This window comes from Aethalodelphis obliquidens, unplaced genomic scaffold (assembly GCF_003676395.1).
Source record: "Aethalodelphis obliquidens isolate GAN/ISIS:26980383/991018 unplaced genomic scaffold, ASM367639v1 scaffold6, whole genome shotgun sequence".
In the NCBI taxonomy this organism is placed as follows: Eukaryota; Metazoa; Chordata; class Mammalia; order Artiodactyla; family Delphinidae; genus Aethalodelphis; species Aethalodelphis obliquidens.
This window is the reverse complement of record NW_020837950.1, coordinates 62289169-62296738: the sequence shown is the minus strand read 5'-3', so window position 1 is coordinate 62296738 and position 7570 is coordinate 62289169. Positions and strand designations below refer to the sequence as shown.

The following is a 7570-nucleotide window of genomic DNA, read 5'->3' as shown; positions in this document are numbered from 1 at the left end:
TTTTCTCATTAATATTTTCACTAAAAGAATTAAGTTGGAAACAATTAGGAATTTCTCTTTTTATACTTTGGTTTGAGGTTTGATGTTCTCCTTATTTTGAGGATAATTATTGGGTTTTACCTTTACACCTAATGAAAAGAACAAGATCTATTTTAATTCTAGAATCTACCCTTACCCAAGAGTCAGTCAGATTTGTCCAAACCCTCGACCAGAATACATCCTTCAAGTCTTAAATGAGAGACTCTTGACATTTTGGCATAAGGTTATCACTGATATCACACCTTAGCCCAAATACCACCTCCCCTGGCTGTATTTCCCTAGAGTTGCCTTAGTATGGTAGGCAGTAGTTTTAGAAATGGAGGCACTGTAGAAGAATTCTAGAAACTAGAAAATCTAGATAAGTGGTTAATATTTGAGGAGATAAGCAGAATCTAAGTCCATAAACTTGAAAATGTAGAATGCTTTCATGTTGTTACACATTATAAAACAACAGCTCTCATATACTGAATGCTTACGTTGTGCTAAGCCTAACTCTGTAAGTATTCTAAGTGCTTCATCCCCCGATTCCCATAACCACCTGTAAACTTCATAGTGTCACCCTGTCTTACACTTAAGGAAACAAAGGCCTAGAGAGACCAGATCAAGGCCCAAGGCCACAGAGCTAGTAAGTGGCAGAGTCAGGATTTGAATCCCCTTGACACCAGAGCCTACTTGCTCAGCAACGAACCCTGCCCCATCAGTGTGAAACACTAGACACTCCAGGATTGTCTCTTCCAGTACGCTTCCCAGCCAGCATCTGCGCCCCAACTCCTCTGCTCTGAATTGCATCCCGCCCTTTGTGTTTTCAAAACCCTTTATCAGTTGTGTCCCAATAGGGACTGAACATTCCTTGAAGACAAGGTCCATGGCTTATTATCTTTATAGCCCCAGCACCTACCAGGGAGGCTGAGAGAGAGTAAGGGCTTACAGGATGTTGAAATAAGAGGTATCTAGGGAAGATGCCAGAATTAAACATTTATTATTCTCAGGTACAATCTAATATTTATAATTTCATTTTACAATAATTGGCATTACTACAATTATTCTTTTTTATAATATAATATTGATAGTTTATATATAGGTATACCTCATTTCATTGTGCTTCATTTTATTCTACTTTGCAGATACCACGTTTTTCACAAGTTGAAGATTTGTGGCAACCCTGCATTGTCGGATGATGGTTGCATTTTTTAGCAATAAAGTTTTGTGGGGTTTTTTTTGGCTGCATTGGGTCTTCATTGCTGTGCACGGGCTTTCTCTAGTTGCAGCGAGCAGGGGCTACTCTTCGTTGCGGTGCGCAGGCTCTAGGTGCGCAGGCTTCAGTAGTTGCAGCACACGGGTGTCAGTAGTTGTGGCGCATGGGCTCAGTAGTTGTGGTATGCAGGCTCTAGAACGCTTGGGCTTCCATAGTTGCAGCACACGGGCTTCAGTAGTTGTGGCTCACGGGCTCTAGAGTGCAGGCTCGGCAGGTGTAGCACACGGGTTTAGTTGCTCCACAGCATGTGGGGTCTTACCGGAGCAGGGATTGAACCCATGTCCCCTGCTTTGGCAGGTGGATTCTTAACCACTGTGCCACCAGGGAAGTCCCAGCAGTAAAGTATTTTTTAATTAAGGTGTGTACATTGTATTTTTAGACATAATACTATTGCACACTTAATAGACTATAGCGTAAACATAACTTTTGCGTATATATACTGCAAAAGCAAAAAATTCGTGTAACTGGCTTTACTGAGATATTTACTTTATTGTGGTGGTCTGGAACTGAACCTGAAATATCTCTGAGGTATGTCTGTAGATGAATTGATTCTATTTTCAAGTAATTCTGCTAGAGCTTTACAGCTGAGGTAGGCAGCTGTAATATTTAAGGCATCAACAGTGTCCAAATGAAAGAATAAAAGAGAAGGATACATTGTATATTAAATAAAGTGGAACCAAATGCTAATTGTTGACTAAGGATGAAGGCCAAGATGTTACCGCCCACAGTGAATATTTTGAGAGCTCCCATTTTCATAGTCAGTGCTCTCCTCCCCCAACAGGAACACACTGTAATGTGCTTGCACACATCCCCCTGAAGGGAAGAGTCCCTGTCACCTCCTCTCTTCCACATTCCCTGTAACACTGGGCTTTCTCTTTCTGAAAGTACTCTTAGCCCTTAATTTCAGGAAGTTCCTAGCAAAACAGTCATAACATATAGAAAATGTGTGCTGGTGGAGACTCCCTAGGAACACAAAGAAGTTAGGAGCCTGGCTCCTGAGCAGGAGAGTAGGATAGCACAATGATAAATCTTGGCCCTACTGGCTGTTGATCTTGAACAAGTGACTTAACTTTTCTAGGTCTCAGTTTCCTCCTACGTAAAATGGAGGTGAAACTGCTCCTAATTCATAAGGCTGTTGGGAGAACTGGTGAGAAATGTAGGTAAAACACTTCCCGCATTAGCTGGCACGTGGTAAGGACTCAGTAGGTGTCAGCTATTGCAGCCGATGGGGATTGCTGAGTGATAGCAGCCATGTCCCACAGGAGAACTGGCCTGTGGGCCACCTCCGGCACAGGTGCCAGCACTGGGGAATCTTGGTCCTCAACTGAGCCCTGCAATAACATGTCAGGGGGGTCCATGCAGTACAGACCACCTGGGTGCAAGTGATCAGTTTTTAGCTGTGTGACTTGGGACAGTTGCTTAACCTCACTGTAGCTCAGTTTGCACATGTGTAAAGTAGTGATAATAATAGTACCTGACCCATACATTATTGCGAGGATTAAGTGAACGTGTGTGTGTGTGTGTGTGTGTGTGTGTATGAATTTATACACAAACATATATGAACAGGTCTGGCACATAACTGTATAAATTAGCTTCAGCCTTCACTTGCTACCCAACACCTCTGTGTTGAAGTAGACAGATAAATGACATTCTATGTGGTCACTAAGGGAAATTTAAAATATCTTGTTATATTTTTCAAATAATCTGAGAAATACTTTGCTCTGTATGCCTTTTGGAAGAAGTTGGAGACCAGCATATTGATAAGTCCCTTTCTGGTTTTAAAATATTTATTATTAAACTGAAAAAGCCTTGAGCAGTATGTGACAATGCACAAGAATTCATAGTCTTCCTATAAAAGTCTGATTCTCCTGCCCCTAAGTGTTTCAGAGACAGTGAAAGGGAAAGATCTAGCTTAGGAGAACTGTTTTGTCAAGTAAAAATGGTCTCAAAAGTGTTTACAATTCTCATTTGATTATTCTCACTGCTGAAAAACAGTGGAAATGATTATAAGGACTTTAAATAAAACTTTCATTTTATGCAAAGGAAATGGTACAACCTACACACTAAATTGTTCTCTAGTTTCTGAATTAAGTCAAGTAAAGTAAGGAAGCATCCAAGATAAGGCTGAAACACACCCTTCCTACTGGTGATCTGCCACCCCCGATAAAAAACTGTAATTGAAGCCAATCCTGGGCAAAGCAAGGTCCTGGCCAAACGTTCCATGTCTTTCTACAAATATTCACAGCAGGGTTGTACCAAGACATTTCTGCACTGTAGTGCTTTCTTGGTCACTAAGTATTTCTCTCTCTCTCTCTCTTTCTCTCCCCCTTTGTCTCTCTGTCTCTGTCTCTCACTCTCTGTGTCTCTCTGTCTCTATCTCTCTCCCTCTCAAACACACACAGCGTCAGTCACAGTGATGGTTTGGAGTGAAGATAAGAAAGAGAAGATTGAACAGCTTTTCATACAATTGACATGCAGAGGCCTGCTGTAAGTACCTAGATACCCAGCAGTAACCAGTTCTCCTCACCATCCCTCCCTGGCCAGTTTCCAGACATGAAGGAAACAACCCCTTCAAAAGATTATGTCAAAGACAGCCACAAAAAGAAAGGGAGGAAGGGAGGGAGGGAGGGAGAGAGGGAGAGAGGGAGGGAGGGAGGGAGAGAGGGAGGGAGGGAGGGAGGGAGGGAGGGAGGGAGGGAGGGAGGGAGGAAGGAAGGGAGGAAGGAAGGAAGGGAGGGAGGAAGCCACAATGTCCACCCAATCCTGCACGTTCCAGAATTCTTCAGAGTACAGTTGACCCTTGAAGAACACAGGTTTGAAATGCATGGGCCCACTTATATACGGATTTTTAATAGTAGTAAATACTGCAGTATAACACGATCCACAGTTGGTTCAAACCACAGATCCAGAACCGCTGATACAGAGGAAGTGGACACATATAGGGAGCACCGACTTTAAGTCATACATAGACTTTTTCTTTTTTTTTTTTTGAAAAGTCCGTTCATAAAACTTTTATTCCACTTACATGAACTTAATACATGTGTCCTTAACAATTATGCTTGGATTGTTCATGAAAATCTCATAAGACATTAAACAAAGCTAGCCATCATCTCAAGTTATTTCCCTGTTAACTATTTTTGCAGCACATGCATGTTAGGCGAGTATCAAAAACAAAACAAAAAACAAAACAAAAAGCTAAAAAATGTTAAATACATGGTTTTTTTGTTTTACTGCTGCGCTTGATATACGTGAAGTAATGAATATCAAGCAATTCATTTTTACTGCATCTTTACTTGTACATTTGTTCTTAGGTTGCCTAAAACATTTAAATACAAATAAAATGAGTGTAGCAAAAATAATGAAAGAAAACAGCAGGTAACTTTACAAGTAATGGAATGTGAACCGTTTCCGCCCTTATCCAGAGTAAATTGGGTCACAACTAAAGGAACACTTCAGTAGCTGTAGTCAGCGGTGTGCACATTGAGACTGAGTATTCCACAGATAACACATGGTTTAACATGTAATATCCATGGGATATCTATTTCTACTATAGCCTTGTAAATGCTCCAAACCTTAAAGTACCCACAGCTACACCTGTGACTAGAACCAATTATCCCTTTTATTCCCCACCAGGACAAACCAATATGTAGTCAGTTTTCTTTGCTTAGACATGGAAGCAGTTTTAACACTGGCCCTTCTGAAGCCAAAATGTACCGAAAGTACTATGTCAAACATTTATAACTTGTATAAAAATTCCACATCCCCATATTGGCCACCTCAAGATGAAAACAGATAACTCCCTAAATGTTAACTGGCTCTACTCCCCTAATATTAAACATAAAAACCACATGGGAAATATAGAAATTCAAATAGAAGTAACATAAACCTGTCATAAATCATAAACAAAAACTATTTGTGGGACAGCATCGATGACAAACGGTCTACTGTGTCAATTTTAGAACGAGGCAGACGAAAGTTGGAAGGCAGGTTAATTTTCCTCTCCTCCTGCTTCAGCTTTGTCTCCTTGGGTATCCGATGTCCACAATGTCAAGGTGTCTCTCAGTAACTGCATTATTAGTGTGCTGTCTTTGTATGACTCTTCACTTAATGTATCAAGTTCAGCAATGGCTTCATCAAATGCTGTCTTTGCAAGAGAGCAGGCTTTCTCAGGGGAGTTCAGAATCTCATAATAGAACACAGAGAAGTTAAGGGCCAGACCCAATCTGATAGGATGTGTTGGTTGCATTTCCTTTTTGCTGATTTCAAAAGCATCTTGGTATGCTTACTGTGATTGATCCACAATCCCTTTCTTCTCGTCGCCAGCAACAACCTCAGCCAAATAATGGTAGTAGCCTCCTTTCATTTTCAAATAGAAGACTTTGCTCTCTGCTTGTGAAGCACTGGGGATCAAGAACTTTTCCAAATGAGACAGTACATCATTGCAGATACCTCTTAGCTCGGTCTCAATTTTCTCTGTCTTCTCCAGCCATCTGCTGTTTTTTCTCAGCACCTTCCATCTTTTTCTCAGTACTTGAGACGACCCTCCAAGGTGACCTACAGGCTCCTACAACATTTTTATAAGCAACTGAGAGAAGATTCCTCTCCTCATTGGATAATTCAGCTCTTGCTCAGTTACAGACTTCATGCGGGCTGCCACGTCATCATCTCGCTCAGCCTGCTTGGCCACTTTGGCCTTCTGCACCACTCATTTTTATCCATGACTGGGTGTTCTGGCGGGCGCTTCCGGGCCGCCTCGGCTCAAAGCCCGGTGCCCGGGCCTGGCCTGCCCGCCGTGCCGCCATCCGGGTCGGGGAGAGCTGGGTGCCGCTGCCACAGCGCAAGGCGCAGAGGCTGCGCCGAGGAGCGGGCGGGAGAGGCAGCCATACATAGACTTTTGATTCCACCAGGAGGGTCCCCCAATTCCACCAGCCCCCTCCCGCCATTGTTGAAGGGTCAACTGTAGCATTTAACAAACCCCGGAAATTTCAAACTGCTAAAATTTTTCTGTTAGTGCTACCCAGATGCATGACTGTTGCATTTTAAGCTAGACTGGGGAGAATACTTGAAGAATCCTAAATTCTACCTCCCCTAATAATGTCCTTTGTCTATCATCCAAATTTGCCCTATGTCAGAACAGCCATTGCTATTCAGCAGCCTATGTAAAATGAGTCCCGGTGCTTAGTCCAGTTCCAGACAACTGATGTGCATGTCGCATATCACCTGTACTGGGGACAGCTCTGGACTCAGAGTGTCCCCCTGAGGCTTAGTAGGTGACAAGATAGGCCAGAACAAGGAGACCCAGAACCCCACAAATAGAGCCCAGGAGGAAAGCTGGTGATGGAGAAGGGTCCTAAAAGGGACGACTGGTCTGGGCGATTCAATGTCTTGTTACAACAGAGTAACTGAAAGTACTGTTGGACTAGAGGAATGACTGTGTGTGTGTCTGCAGGGGTAGGGGGAACAGCAGGGCATTAGAGTCTGACAGGAGGGGACTTTTAAAAGCTGATACTTTCCCAGCCCACAGAAGAAGATCTGGGGTCCCAGGCAGCACACCAAGCCAGGGAGGGGACCATCTGAGGCCTGGTCATGGGAATGGCAAAAAACTAGTCACCAGTTATAGTGAAATGAGCCACATCAGATCCTTTCAAGAATTAGTGATGGTAGGGACTTCCCTGGTGGTCCAGTGGTTAAGACTCTGCTTCCACTGCAGCAGGCGTGGGTTCGATCCCTGTTCAGGGAACTAAGACCCCTCATGCCTCAGCGCAGCCAAAAAAAAAAAAAGAAAACATTAGTGACGGTATGGATAAACACATAAAACTATATATGGGAGGAAAACTCTAGTTTAAAAATTATAAGATTAGGTATCTAGTCTCATGTTTTCCCCTTACAAATTATGTGACCTTCAACAAATCACTTGACCTCTCGCAGCCTAGTTTAGCTGCTTTAAATGGAGACAATAACCATCACACCTATTACACTGGGTTGTAAGGATCTGATGAAAGGACAGATGTGAAAGCAGTTTATAAACCACGGTGCTCTAGACCTGTGACATGGCTTCTTTCCTCCTTTGCTGCATATCCAAGGGATGCTCTGGACTTGCAAGAGGAAGAGTGGCTGACAATGTTAGGACTTTCACCATGGTAGGAAGTGGGGAAGCACCTGGACTGGGAAAGTATCAGAATCTGTGCAGCTCTTAAAAGCCTCCTCCTGGGGCTTCCCTGGTGGCACAGTGGTTGACAGTCCGCCTGCCGATGCAGGGGACACGGGTTCGTGCCC

General features: G+C 43.2%; 1 pseudogene; it reads right to left on the bottom strand.

Annotated features, from left to right (window-relative positions):
- Positions 1 to 4290: 4290 nt before the first annotated feature.
- Positions 4291 to 7570, bottom strand: LOC113619101 (14-3-3 protein zeta/delta pseudogene; annotated as a pseudogene).